This window comes from Mus musculus, chromosome 13 (assembly GCF_000001635.26).
Source record: "Mus musculus strain C57BL/6J chromosome 13, GRCm38.p6 C57BL/6J".
NCBI classification, from domain to species: domain Eukaryota; kingdom Metazoa; phylum Chordata; class Mammalia; order Rodentia; family Muridae; genus Mus; species Mus musculus.
In genome coordinates this window covers 113,751,405-113,766,470 of record NC_000079.6, presented here as the reverse complement: position 1 = coordinate 113,766,470, position 15,066 = coordinate 113,751,405, and the positions used below count along the sequence as shown (strand labels likewise).

General features: G+C 42.4%; 1 pseudogene; it reads left to right on the top strand.

Annotated features, from left to right (window-relative positions):
• On the top strand, window positions 4,339-5,284 carry Gm6343 (predicted gene 6343; annotated as a pseudogene).
• Window positions 5,285-15,066: the final 9,782 nt, after the last annotated feature.

Here is a 15,066-nt window from a genome sequence, read left to right as displayed (position 1 = left end):
CTGGTTTGACTTTATCCGATGCTAAGAAGGAAAACTGTCTTTTATTGCTAACTTTATTGTATCTCTAGTTTCTCTTTACATTTTAATTTCCAATTCATATCCTGAAAGTTTTCTGAGGCTCCAGAACTAGGTTAGATACCCTCTTAGAAGCCTTTATGTCACCGTGTTCTACCTGCACACAGTACCTGTGATGGTTTGTATATGCTTGGCCCAGGGAGTGGCACTATTTGAAGTTGTTGGAGTAGGTGTGGCCTTGTTGGAGGAAGTGTGTTACAGTGGACATGGGCTTTAAGTTTCTCATCCTAGCTGCCCGGAGTCCATTCCTAGTAGCCTTCAGATGAAGATGTAGAACTCTCAGCTTCTCCTGTACCATGCCTGCCTGGATGCTGCCATATTCCTGCCTTGATGATAATGGACTGAACCTCTGAACCTGTAAGCCAGCCCCAGTTAAATGTTCAGAGCAGTAAAACACTAACTAAGTCAGTACCCTAATTGTCATCTGTCTCTCTCCATTTTCATACTCTAAGTTGAAAACTGGGCACACAGTATACAGGTTTGTAAACAGTCTCAAGGGAAAGAAAAGTTGTGCATATGAAATGATGCATTCAGAGCACTGGCTCACAAGCAATCTATTAAGTGTTTGTTCTCTTCTTAAAGAAAATGTTCTTTTTTTTTTTTTTTTTTTATTTTTTTTTTTTTGATGGTTCATTAAATACCCTTAGGACCTGAGAACAGTGTGGTACATTGCATATTTGAGTGAGAGTCAATCTGTAGATGGAAATACAGGTGGTGTTCAAAACCTAACAACTTAAACATCTGCTCTCACTGATTGATCAATCCAAACAGAAGCCAGCTGGCACGAGTACAAGTGCATAATGTTTGAGGTCAGGCTCACACTGCTGTCTCCAATGCCTCGCTGGAGATCCCAGAGACTCTTAATGAGGAGATTATTAGACTTACTCTCAAAACTTTCTGTAGATTTTTCTTAGCACCTGGAAACACACTGGCTACATTTATGGAACGTTTAAGTTAAATGAACAACCTGATTGAAAATTGTTTATTAACAATAGTTTTGTGGACAGCAGACTTAAGATCTCAAGCAATAATAGCTCTTTTACATATAACAGTAATCGTGAAAAAAAGCAGTTGTTCCAGTAACTGTAAATAAGAATATGATCTAAGGATATGTTTAGGATATAAAGAATAATGAAACTGCAACTTTACTGAAAATAATAAAAAGTATTAAGATAAACTAAGGGAGAATAGGTGCTTTTAAGGAATTCTTCAATATTGCAACATGCCATTTTTTTCCAAATGGTTTTAATGCAAGAGGAACTGAGCAATGTATTTGAAGAACCTTCCCCCCCCCCCCCCAGGGCTCTTTTCAGTTTATTTCATGAAGGAGTTATACTAGTCCAAGTTAAAAGAAGACCCCAAATAATTACATTATACAAGCTCACAGGTTTTTAAACTTGTGACAGGGACAGAAGGGAAATTTTACTTGTTGCAAGGAAATCCTCACTTAAGCTTCAGAGAGCCACAAGCTCTTAAAGCCATGACCCTTCAGCTGATCGTCCTCAGCCAGCCCAGTCTCTATCAGGAGCTGGCATATGTTCTTGGGCTGGTCACCCTGTAGCTGAAGTACTTCTCCATATTCTGGATGCTCAATTACGGTACCATTGCAGGCAAATTTCTTCTTAAACGCCTTCACTAGTTTCTTTTTATCGTAACCATCAGCAATCCCTTGGACAGTTGTAAGGCTCTTCCTGCCATTCCCCTTGAATTCTTATACTAATATAATCCTTAGTGCCAGTAGGAAAGGGGTGGAAAGAGTGGAGGTTCTGGATAGTGGACATACGCTAGGATTTCTTTTCCTCAGTGGAAACGGCCTGTGAATGAGGGAGAATGTGGGGTCAGGGTGGGATGGAGCATCAGAAGCAAGGGGGCTCAAGGGGGAGTCTTTGGCGGTGGTTCAGTGACTGGGGCCAAGCCTTATATATTCAACAATGGAATAATGAGATCCTAGACAATATGCCCAAGATATAAACAGAAGCACAATATGCATAAAATCATACCAGAAGTACACAATAATTCTTCAGCTTTTTTAATTGACTGAAGTTTATCTAAAATAGAAATGGAGTAACATAGTATAATAGATTACTATAATATAATAATATAATAATACTCCATATTTTTCTTCTTAAACACATTCGCTCATTTCTTTTTATCGTAATCATCAGCAATCCCTTGGACAGTTGTAAGGGTCTTCCTGCCATTCCCCTTGAATTCTTATACTAATATAATCCTTAGTACCAGTAGGAAAGGGGTGGAAAGAGTGGAGGTTCTGGATAGTGGACATAAGAAGACACCAATTTTGAAACTGTCACAGCTTTACAAAATCAGTAAAAAATAAAATTCAGAAGACAGACTCAAGAATGATGTATGGATTAAAATGTGATAGAGTGATTCAAGCTGCTAAGTTGATAGATTTAGAAAATAGTGTTAGGTTAATCATGATAGAAGTATTCAACTGGCCCTGTAAATAATAAACATATAAAACCAGAAGCTAATAAAACAATACATATTTAAAGCCCTAAATGAATTGCAATAGAAAAGTTAGATATATCTCCACATAGTGAGTACATCTCTACGGAAAAGACTCATAAAATTACAGTTTAACAAGATGGAGGAAGGTGTTTAAAGTGTTGATGATGTCCCAGCTAACCTGGCTGATGGGACTGAAGTGTTCTCTGCCAATTGCATAGGCAGAGTCTGGCGTCAGATGGCTTGTAACTTGAAACATCCCAAAGGCCAGCTAGGATAGACTGAACATTGGTTGAGAACAGAAATGTTATGCAAGAAATGTATTGAAGAAGTCCTCTCCAGGAGCACCCAGAGGAGAAAAGTAAGTACAAAGGTGAGGTTTCCGCTTGCTGAAATTAATACGTTAGCTAAATGAAATCAGACGTTTTAGGCAAAAGGTGAGTGAATGATTCTTTCCTCCCAAGAAACTCAGAATCGGGAGTTCAGAGGGCTCCCCCTTGCAGTATTTATAAACAGAGAAGGAAGTGACTTTAGTCTAATTGGTTACCATTAGGTATTTGCTTTATCCTGAGTGTGGCGTGATGAGACACTGCTTTATCTAGACAGAGTTGAATCTGATTGGCTAGGGCCATACTCAAGTTGTTGCTGCAGTTAGCTAATACTGAGGGGTACTGAGTTGCTGTAGGCGACTCAGCCTGGTCCTGCTTAAAAGATCTGGGATACGCAGTGTTCTATGTTGTGTCTGGCCAGTAGATCACAACCTGGGTTCTAGCCTGGAAAGGCATTTTGGAAACCTGGAAGAGAAGAGGGGCTGGGCTACGTGAGATAAGGAAGGAACCAAGACAAAGCTCTCTGTTCAAGGTTCAATTCTTACTATTTTGGCACTCCGTTATAAAGGAAGGGGGAGGGGCCCAATTCCCGCCAAATAATCTTGAGGTCCAGTAGCAGGTCACGTGATAGCTTCGGAATAGCAAAGCGGCAGGTTTCAGCAGTGGGTGTGGCAGAAAGATTGAGCGGGAAGCTCCACCCCTGAGCAAGCAGGTTTCAGGCTGGGGGAGGGGAGACTACAGTTCTAGAGTTTTCTCGTCTTTCATACCACTGTCTACAGTAAGCCTTTCATTTTAGGTTGTCATAGCACACGTGCAGGCTCTCTAGGAAGCTAAATCCTCGAAGATTAGGGGAAAGATAGGTATTAGTTCTAACATTGAATTAGCATGATAATGCGGTCTCCCTGATTGTGTTACTCAACGCTTTGGGGGCACTTGTTTCTACATTTATGATGAGTAAAATTGTATGGGAGATACGGGCTTGTAAGAGAGATCACAGGAAATAGTTTCTGTCAGGATCCTAGCCCAACAAAACGCCCAAGTGTTAGAAGTTAGGAGACTGCAGGGGTGATGATAATTTTTGGAGGCTGGGAAGATGGCTCAGTAGAGAAAGTGTTTGCTGTGTGTAGTGGTTTGAACAGAAATAGCCCCCATTGGCTCATAGATTTGTATACTTGGTCATTAGGGAGCGATAGCCACATTTGACAGGGATTAGGAGGTTTGGCCTTGTTGGAGGAGGTGTGGCCTTGTTGGAGGAGGTATGTCACTGAAGATGATCTTTAGGGTTTCAATTGCTCAAGCCAGGCCCAGCATTTCTGCCTTTCCCTGCTGCCTATCTGGATATAGACCTCTGAGCTATCTCTACAGCATCAGGTCTGCCTCCATACCGCCATGCTTCCCACTGTGACGATAATGAACTAAACCGCTGAATGTAAGCAAGTTCTCTTTTATGAGAATTGCTGTAGTCAAGTGTCAACAATGGCCCCAAGTGTCTATAAGAACTTGGTTCCTAAGCCTGCACCACCTCCCTCCAAGCCCAACGCCCGGAAAGCTAACAGAATGGAGCACAAATCTGGATCACTTTGCTCAAGCCGGGAGTCTGCTTTTACCAATCCAATTTCTGTTGCTAAACCAGTGGTACTGGCTGCTGGTGCAGGTCTCCGCTCTCCCAAAGAGAGTCCCTCCGGGACCACCCCTCCAATTGAGATCAGCTCCCCTCGCCTGACCAAACTGACCCCACGAACCACGGACAGGAAGAGTGAGTTCCCGAAGACTCTGAAGGATGAACGAAATGGAGACTGCTCAGAAAGTAGAGACTGTGACAAGCTGGAGGGGCTAAGATTGGAGGGCAGCCACACATCCGAACCAAAGGAAAATGGAGAACAAGGTTGTCTTCAGAACGGTCTTTCTCTACCCATGGTAGAGGAAGGGGAGGTTCTGTCACACTCTCTGGGAGCAGAGCACAGGTTATTAAAAGCAATGGGATGGCAGGAATACCCTGAAAATGATGAGAGTTGCCTTCCACTCACAGCAATGGGATACGCTCAAGGAGTTCCACGTGAGAACAGAGCAGCTACGAAGACATGGGTTTGGAAAGATACAAAACCGTAGCTGCAGCTGTTCTCCCCGTGGAGACAGCACTTGCATTGCGGAGTGTGAGGACTCAGACACGGAGACAAGCAGCGGAGAGACGGCAGACGATGATGCCTGGAAGTAGAAAGACAAATGCTCACAGTGACCTGCGCCGCTGAGCGCAGCCTTGTGTTTAGAGAATATAGTGTTCTTTTCCTTTGCTTAGGTTGTTGGATGCTTCGAGCACCAGGGAAATAATCATATCCCAAAGAGAGAGTAATTGTCTTGCTTAGCTTTTGTTTTCTTCCCTGTTACCTGCTTAATAGACATTTGTGTGGTGGGATGTTTTTAAGCACACACACACTGTGGGGCTGTGCACAAGTAGGAGCTATAAGGGCAAAGATGCAAGGAGGCGATGCTGCTCTGCTCAACAGCTTCCACTACCAGCCCTTGGGGACTCACCCCTGTGCTCAAGCAATCATTGTCAATGACAAAGTGACTATTGAAGTTATAATTGTATTAAATTAATGCTAATAATTTGAATATTTTATTTTATTTTTGGCTGCTGGGGTAACTTAGCCCTTAACCAAGCATATGTGGTTGTTTTTGATTTTTTTTTCTCCTTTTTTTTTGGGGGGGGGGAGTACAGCTGTAAAATATTTGGATATAGGAAATGTTATTCTTGCAGCCTTGATATTCAGGGTGGATTGTAAAATATGAATTTTTGTGAGATTTCAAAGATTAAGTTTATTTTGATAACATTATTTACAGATTTAAAAGATGTGGTTACCACGAGTCTGTTGAGGGTATAAAATAACTAATGTGGAATAAATATTTTGCATCAGTTTGGATTGTCTTGTGTAAGAAATATATTTTCTTTAAAAATTAAGAAAAAAAAAAAAGAATTGCTGTAGTCATAGCATCTGTCCATAGCAATAAAACACTGACTAAGACACTGTCCAAGCCTGGAGTCTTCAGATCCTCAGCTCCCACAAAACAGGAAAATCACAAGTGAAGAAGTCCAACTATCTGAAACAAAAGGATTTTTTTCACTGTAATTTTAGAAATGGAAACTTTAATGAATCGCCACTTATTTCCTATGAGGGATAAAGTCAAAGCTAATGTTTGTGCCTTGTTGACCCAGCAGCCAGGTAAGAACAGAGTGGGATCCTTTACATTCCCGTTAAGAAATCAAGGCGATGGGTGGGCACATTGGAAATCTACCTAAAACTGTTAGTGCACGAAAGCCTTCCGAATGATGTCTTCTCACTGCCAAGAATTCATTTGTGGCGAATTTGATCAGAAACTTAAAGATACAAGGAAGTGCAACGTTCTTTCGGATATTGAAAAATTGTCATTGAACTGAAAAGCTAAAAGAAAATAGAAAGGAACAATGACGATAAATACATGTAATCTCTCCTACAGAAGTAAGTCACTCCCACTGGAGGAGAGGCTTAAAGGTTGTATGCAGACAGAAAGAATCAGCTAGTAGATTGGGAATTGCATACACTGGTGTTGGTTTTCTTCATGCCGTTGGCCATTCTGCTTTCTTTACCCTTACTTCTATCTTTCTGGTCGCTCTACTCATGCATATGTACTCAACAACAAGCCTCGCAAATCTCAAGCCTTCTGGGAGAAGTCTGTAGATTGGCTCCTTTTAAAGGAGAGCCTACAGCCCCCATTCTTAGCTTGTGTTAGTTACTAATTCTTCCAAACATAAAGGTAAACACATAAGGGAATATTTAAGGAAAGAATACCAATTAGAATGAAGCAAACTATTTCCATAAGGCTATTGAACAAGCAAACAAGAGATCACTATAAGCATTGAACGTCCATTGTGCTGGAATAGAGGATCTTTTGTGTGCTTTGAGTGGCTGTTTAGACGATGATCTTAGAACACTGCTTTGAAAGCTGATATTTACTTCCTGGGTGAATTATTTTATGCATGTGGGAGCCAGCTTATTCTTTCCTTAGGCTCATTTCACACTCAGCAAACATGCTGTCAGTCAGATTCTTGATGGAAAGCACAAATAATATACAGAAGAAAGAGGAGAGTTCAGGAAGTGCAGATTTCAGGGGTTAAGTGTAAGGTTCCAAACAGAACCAGAGCTGGCAAGAGCCTGGTTACCTCCCTTCCGTTGAAGGAGCAAGTAGGAATTGCTGGTCTCATTGCATCCAGAGCTCTATATGAGGGAAGCAAGGGAAGGAGGGAACGCTATGCCCGGCAGGCAGTGCGGCTGTCTTCAGCTCTTTGGAGAGCTTTCATCTGGGAACTCTACTGTACCAACACATGTTTCCACAGATGTTGCTGCAGAGGAAGGGAGCAGAGCATGGTATCCACAGCTCTTACACCAACTACAAGGAAGGCATCACACTTCACATCTGTCGAGCCCTACTTACCATATGTGGGTGCTTGTGGGGATCAGAAGAGGATATCAGATCCCCTGGAGCTGAAGTTACAGGCAGTTGTAAGATGCTTAACCTAGGTGCTGGGAGATCGATCCTCTGGAAGATCAGGAAGTGTGCTGAAAGTACTGAGCCATGTATCTAACTCATGAAGTTGTAATTTCTCTGGTTTTCTTAGAAGTTCAGCCAGAGACCTTTCCTTTTCTCTTTGGGCTCTCTATTACCCTGAACCAATTCTCTGCCCCCAACCCTGTAGCTGACCTGGACGATCTGAACTAAGAGGTCTCTTTACTTAGCAAATGGAAAGATCTATAGAGTGGAGTAGAATCAGAGCCTCTGCTTCCTTCCCTACAAGGCTGAGTGCTTGGAGGTCCGTTAGGAGAAGAGGACTGCTAGCCAACAAAGTAAATAAATAAAAATAAATTCAAGGAGAAAGGAGCTACTGAAACAGAAGATGATAACCTCCCTCAGCCAAAATGTGGGCAGCTCCAGCCTGGAAAGGTTTCCAGCAGAGTCAAACATTTGGAGAAGTAGTGAAAGTGTCTTCAGCTAGTTCATAGGACACCAGGGTTTCTGAGTCAGGCAAGTTGGTGCGTTCTGGTATGCTTGGTGGTTGAGTGAAACACATAGATAGGAGATTGGAATGAAGTCTGTAGAAACCACCACTGCCATGGGCCTGAAGCTGGACTGGAGGCTGAGTGGCATGAACCCTGAAAAAGGAAAGAGGTGAAGACAGAGTAGGGAAAGAGAGAAATAGCAGAACCCACCAGCTTCATCTACATCTGTCTGTCTGTCTGCCTGTCTGTCTGTCCATCACAGTGTCTAGTCCACACACACACATGATCTTTAAAAAGTCGTGTTCTTTCTTGCAAATCTCAAGTGAGTTCCTCTGCATACTAATTCTTACTGAATTTGTCCTGGGACAGGGATCCTGGCAAGCTGACTTCCCAGCTATGGACAGGACCAAGCATTAAGTTGACAACTGTCAGGTTGACCCATGACTGAAGACTACTGTTTCCTCCGAGACTGTCTGTATCTTAGGACTGCTGGGCCCAGCATTGTATTTTGGGGGCCTACAAAAGACACAATTTCACTACCACCACCCATTTTAACCCCCTACTTTCCCACCCTCATCTTAACGTTCTACTCCCTAGAGACTCCCCAAACTCTGCTGACCCCTCAGAATGACTTTAATCTGAGTGCACCATCTGTGTTCCGGTTTGACTCAGGGTGACAGTTAGTTAGCTGGCAACAAGCAGGAGACCACAGCAAAGCAAGCTTAGCATCTCTCAGCCAACAACCAGCACTTACAGAAAACCGGCATTTTGGAAAGACCTTTGCTCAAAACTAGGAAAAAGGCAACAGTCTTTCATCTTTAAGATGATTTTTTGAAATGAACCTTGTTATCTCTTTTAGGCAAGATAGACTCCTTGTACTATGATTAAGATAAAAGGAGTTATTGGGATAAACGTCAGTTATGTGTTTATTGTTATGTATCAGTTATATAGTTTACTCTTAGACAAAAAGTGTCACATCTCAACCTCCTTTTAAGCCCAACCCTCATCAGTTCCTTATCTTATAAACTCCACCATATACTTTTGCTTCAGACAGCAGATTCAAGACTTTATCTGCTTCCTCGAGTGCACACTAATGGCTAACACTACACTAAACTTTCATGAGTTCATGACACTTCAGTCAAATGTGTGATGTATGTTTGTGCGGTAAATGTGGAGTGGCCTTTAGGAAATACCAGGATGGATATATTTTGAAGGATATTTTACCTCCCTGTGTGACTAAGACTCAGGACTGAACATCTTTTGCTAATGTTTTCAAAAGCATTTTGTAGGAGAGTGATTGGTCCTAATAGCACCACTGCCTAGGTCAGAGATGGGGGGAAAGTAACAGGGACAAACCAAGCCTGTTTGGTAGGTGTACTGGCTGGTTTTGTGTTAACTTGACATAAGCTGGAATTATCACAGAGAAAGGAGCTTCAGGTGAGGAAATGCCTCCATGAGATCCAGCTGTAAGGCATTTTCTCAATTAATGATCAAGCAGGGAGGGCCCCTTGTGGGTGGGACCATCCCTGGGTTGGTAGTCTTGGGTTCTATAAGAAAGCAAGCTGAGCAAGCCAGGGGAAGCAAGCCGGTAAGTAACATCCCTCCATGGCCTCTGCATCAGCTCCTGCTTCCTGACCTGCTTGAGTTCCAGTCCTGACTTCCTTTGATGATGAACAGCAACGTGGAAGTGTAAGCAGAATAAACTCTTTCCCCCCCCAACTTGCTTCTTGGATGTGATGTTTTGTGTAGGAATAGAAACCCTGACTAAGTCAGTAGGAATGTGGCGGATTTGTGTATGTCCTGCTGTTGCACTGCTTTCCCACTGTGGCAACACAGTTGAACGGTCTGCAACAGAGGTCATCGACCTACAGAGATAGGAATACTTACCCCTCGAACCTTTACTGGAAAAAGATGCTAATTCCTGGTTTATGTAAGAAAATTTGCCAGCAGCTCTCTTCAGGAGGTTTTTCTTTTTCAGAAAGGATATGCCCTGAGGTCTTGCCACAGGCTGACAAAATAGGACTAAATGTCTTTTGAGAGTACAAAAGGAACTGAATGTGAAGAAACGCTTGAGGAAGAGTCCTGGGCGCTGAGGCCTCTGGGTCAACTATGTTCTTTATTATACTGGTTGCCTCGCACAAATTGTTAGTTGTAAAACCCCTTGGGAGGATATGTGGAGCACCCTAACTTCTACCCCAAAGAATCCAAAAGTTAGGGATTCTGACAGTTAATTGTGACCATCTTGATAGGATAAGGTTTCTTGGTTGAGACAGAGAACTGAATCCTGAAAGTTGTCCTCTGGGTGCATGTGCACCCCACACACTCACACACACACACACACACACACACACACACACACACACGGGCGCACACACACACACACACACACACACACACGTGCACACACACACACACACTCACACACACACACACAAAATAAAGTTACTATGGAAACAGACTTCTGGGCATGTCTGTGAGTGTTAATTGCTTGATTAGGTTATGGAGGGGGGAGGACAGACCCTGACTGAATACCAGACTGAATGGGGAGGAGGAAGTCAGCTGAGGATCAGCAGTTCTCTGTTTTGTCACCGGTAATGTGACAGCTGTCCTAAGTTCCTGCTACCCTCCTTCCCTGCTGTGATAGACGGGCTGTATCCTCAGACCGAGAGCCTCAAGTTGCTTCTGTCGGGCATTTTTGTCTCAGCAACAAGGCAAGTCACTAGTACAGGGATCGTTAAATGTTATTAAAGCTGAGGAAAGAGAGAACACCCTGATCTGTGAGATTAAGCGATGACAAAATGCATAACACAGCTGTAGAACTCAACATGTGATGTTCTATGCATTATTAAATAATTTCCTGTTCTTACCGTTGCAATACCATTCCTTCAAACAAGCAAACAAACAACCCTTGAATTTCTCCTGCAAGGGACATGTTGAAAGAAACAAAGGAGAATGAGACACCAACAACCAATGATACAGGCTGCTAACTCTATGCCAAGACCCGGTTCTCCAGGCCCTGAGAGTGTTGGAGCCCCAGAGCAATGAAGAACTTTATAGCAGCCAAACATGTGGGTTCTCCAGAGGCTGCTTCCAACTACAGAATCACAAGGCACTCCATGAACATACAAACCTGCCATGATCTTCCCACATCCCTTGCTTGTCAAACCTGGATCTAGAAAGAGCTAGACCTGGAACCCAGCAAAGAAACTCAGGAATAGACTAGGGTTTAAAGAAATAAGTCTGATATTCAAAACCAAACAAGAAATACTGGTAAGTAAAAGATATTAGGAAATAAGTCTTCACTCTTCCCTTGTGCCTCTGATGGGTTCAAAGTTCACCGGCACACACTTCATTCTCTGCTTAGCCTGAAGTTCAGCACTTAATGAGGTCAGTCTTAATGATTAATCAGCGCCAGCACAGCCCTGGGGCCAAGAGGGGACTTTAATTTCCTTTTACAGACGAGGAAAGGGAGGATTTGAGGAGTCACTACACCTTCTATCGTTCAGGTTTCCTCTTGAGGATTGAGAACACATTTCAGGGTGTCTGATTCCTATAGTGTTCCTCCAGGTCGCCCTGGAGACCCAAGAACTTGGGCTCAGACTCACTGGACTTTTATCTCATACACTGCACGACCTCATCATTAGGGGGAATCTCTGTTTGTGCTTCCTTCTCTTTGAAACAGTCAAAGTTCCTGCTTATGCTCAAGTGGGAACTGAAGCTCAAACATGATTGCAGGTATGACGTTGTGATTCCGTGGGCTCCACAGAATCTGTTTTCCTGCATACAACCTGCCCCACTGAAAAACAGAAGCAAAACTACAGTAACAGTGGCAACAACAGCATTCAAGAACTCAACCACAGTGTCTTAAAAAGAAACAGCAATAATTTTACTAGTTGCTTACAAGGCTTACCTTTTCCTGGCTACATGGAATCTATACAGAATGAAGGCCCTAGATATAAATTTAATTTCTTTGCCCTAAAAATGAAGGGATATAAATTAAAAAAAAAACTTTAGATATTTATTTACTTATTTGTATGTGTGGGTACCCATGTAATGGTCAGAGGACAACTTTGGCAGTTCAATCTCACCCACAGCGTTGGTCCTAGAGGTCTAACACAGGTTCTCAGGCCTGATAGAAAACATCTTTATACCCTGAGCCATCTTACTTGCCTAGAATATCTGAATATTTAGGGATGGTCTTGGTGACTTATAGTTTGTCTTGTTTTGTTTTTTAACTGTTGTGTAGAACTTGGGTAAAGGTGTAAAATATTTATTTGGTTGATGAGATACGGAACTAAAGCAATTTTTACCAGTCACATAGCTAGTATCATTTTTGAAGAATAGGGTTTTCCCCCCATTATTTTAGCAGTTGCTTATTTATGGATACTCTCTCTCTCTCTCTCTATCTCTCTCTATATATATATGTGTGTGTGTGTGTGTGTGTGTGTGTGTGTGTGTGTGTGTGTGTGTATTCCCTCAGTGCTAAGAAATAATTTTTAGAATTATTGTAAAATTTATGATTTTAGAGTTACAAAGATGTAGTTTTCAGGAAGCTTAGGTCTAGGCTGTGGGATTTTTACAAACAGTCTGGACCAGTGCAGATAAACATATGTCTGGTTGTAGGGCCTCGTGCTAATGACCCTGGCTTATGACTCTTGTCAAACTGTAGTGTTTATGATGCCCTCTACTCTAAGCTTGATTTGGGATAAGAACAAAATTCCTGTTCAGTTGCTTAGTGATCTGGGAGATCTGTACTGTAACTTGGTCCTTTGTAGTTTGAGAAAAACCTACTTGAAGGGCACTATGTTCACACGTCTTGGATTCCCATTTAATCCTCAGTCAGCTCTGAGGTTCAGGGGCTTGTTGAAGTTTGGGTCTTTGGGGCTGCTATTTCAGAACGGGTGTTAAGCTGACAGCAAGAGTGTAACTTGTACAGATTATCAGTTACAGTCAGAGCCATGCACTTTGACTAAGTTATAAAGCAATGTGGAGCCTTTGTTTCCCTCTTAACACCCACCTATGTCCCTCCCTGTAGCTTCTACAAACCTGCCTTGAAACAAAACAAAACAAAACAAAACGAAAAGAAATTTATTATTATTATTATTATTATTATTATTATTATTATTTCCTCAAGACAGGGTTTCTCTGTGTAGCCCTGACTGTCCTGGAACTCACTCTGTAGACCAGGCTGGCCTCAAACCCAGAAATCTACCTGCTTCTGCCTCCCAGGTGCTGGGATAAAAGGCATGCGCCACCACCACCGGGCGCTCTCTTAGAAATTATTTAATAAAACAGCTCTCTTGATGAGGCTTGACTTAAGGTTCTGGGGATACCTTATTTGCATGGAAAGATAATCCAGGAAGTTGAACCTGTAACTTTGCTAAGGACGTTCCTCAGGTAGAAGATGGGGGGGGGGGCAGGGAGGTAGTGGGGTTGGGGAGGGGTCAGGCTTCTCAGATCAGGCAAAAAAGAGGAAGCCCCGATAAAAAAAGGGAATCCTCCATTTTGCACCAAGGTCAGAAAAGCTGTCCTGACAAGGTAGATTTAGTACCAAGGTGCAACAACTAGGAGCCAGTAAGATTTCAACTTAAAGAAGCTATCCCTTGAAAAGTGTTCTTGTCGAATAAGGTTGGGGTATAGCTCAGGGAAAGAGTGCTTGCCTAGCATGCAAGAGGCCCGCGGGGTTTGATCCTCCACAGAACCACAAAAATGACTGACTAAATGAAGGGATGAAATCAACACTGATCAGTGCCGTGGTGGGGTTGATGACAGCACACATGATAGTTTCAGACCTGAAACTGGGGACCCACATCAGCAACACCCATCATCCATTCAGAGTTTCTAAGTCAATCTCATTAGTATCATTATCTTAGGAGTTATGAATAAAGGTTTTTATTACAATGACTTATGAAACAAAACAGAAAAACCTAAGTATGAATGTTTAAATGACGTTCATCTGTGTAATGTTCTCAGTGCCACCATAGAATGCTTAAGAAAAATTCATACTGCGATTAGCAGAGTAAAAGCAAGAAATCGAACTTATACACAATAGTCAGGTTTATATTAAGTGCAAATACATAGAAAAATATCTTGCACGGTTTTCCTTTCGTGTTTACAAAAGCCAGTATTTGGCTATTACTGTAAACAGGCAGTTGCTTGTGTGTCTGCACGTGCCAGACCCTGAGAAATCTATAAATCTCCTTCCTCACTCATTAACCTCAGGATGTCCTGTATCTTTTTCACCTTTGCCATGAGCACTGCCCTTTATTTATTTATTTTAAAAGCAGACTGTTATAAGTAGATGACTTGGGCTATCTTCTTCTTCAAAAAAAAAAACCCACAGTATTTTTAAAAATGAATTTTCTAAAATATTTTGAGAAGTTTGTACATGAGCACCTCATCTATATGACTTCTGCCCCTCCCTTCCCCAGATCCTTTTGTGCCCCCATCTTTCTTGAATTCATAATCTCTTCTTTAGTTATTTTTGTTGCACATATATACATGTATATAGAACCTGCAGAGTCATATATTTAGGATTCCTCGTATATACACTTGCCTGGGGCTGCACGGTTGGGACTGGACATCCAGTACAGAATTCATCAATGGAGAAAGCGTGTATCTCTCAGCTGCTGTTGACCACAAGTAGCTGTTCATCTCTCAGTAAGGCTACATGCAATTTCCTTTGTACACACTGGCATGTCAACTGGTGCTGCCGTGACAGCCTTGGTCAGGTAACCATACTGTTACGATTTCATGGGGACATTTTCCCGGTTATGTCTAGGGGACAATATGTAGCAGCAGCCATTCTAAGCATCTGGACTTCACAACCATTCTGTCCCATCCTCTGCTGTGTTTCCCTGAGCCTTCCTTCAGTGTAGGGGTTGTATTGCTGATGTGTCAGTTGGAGCTGTCCTCCCCTCCTCCGCCCCACCCTGTCTATTCCCCACATTTTGACCATTTGTACATTTCTGTAACAGTCTCTATCTGCTGCAAAAGGAGGCTTCTTTGATGAGGGGTGACAGCTACACTTTCCTGTGGGTACCAGGATAACTATTTAAAATACAGTTATAAATTATATTGGTTTAAGAACCTGGCAATAGGTTCTGCTCCCAGGTTGTGGTGGTTGGAATATGCTTGGCCCAGGGAGTGGCACAATTAGG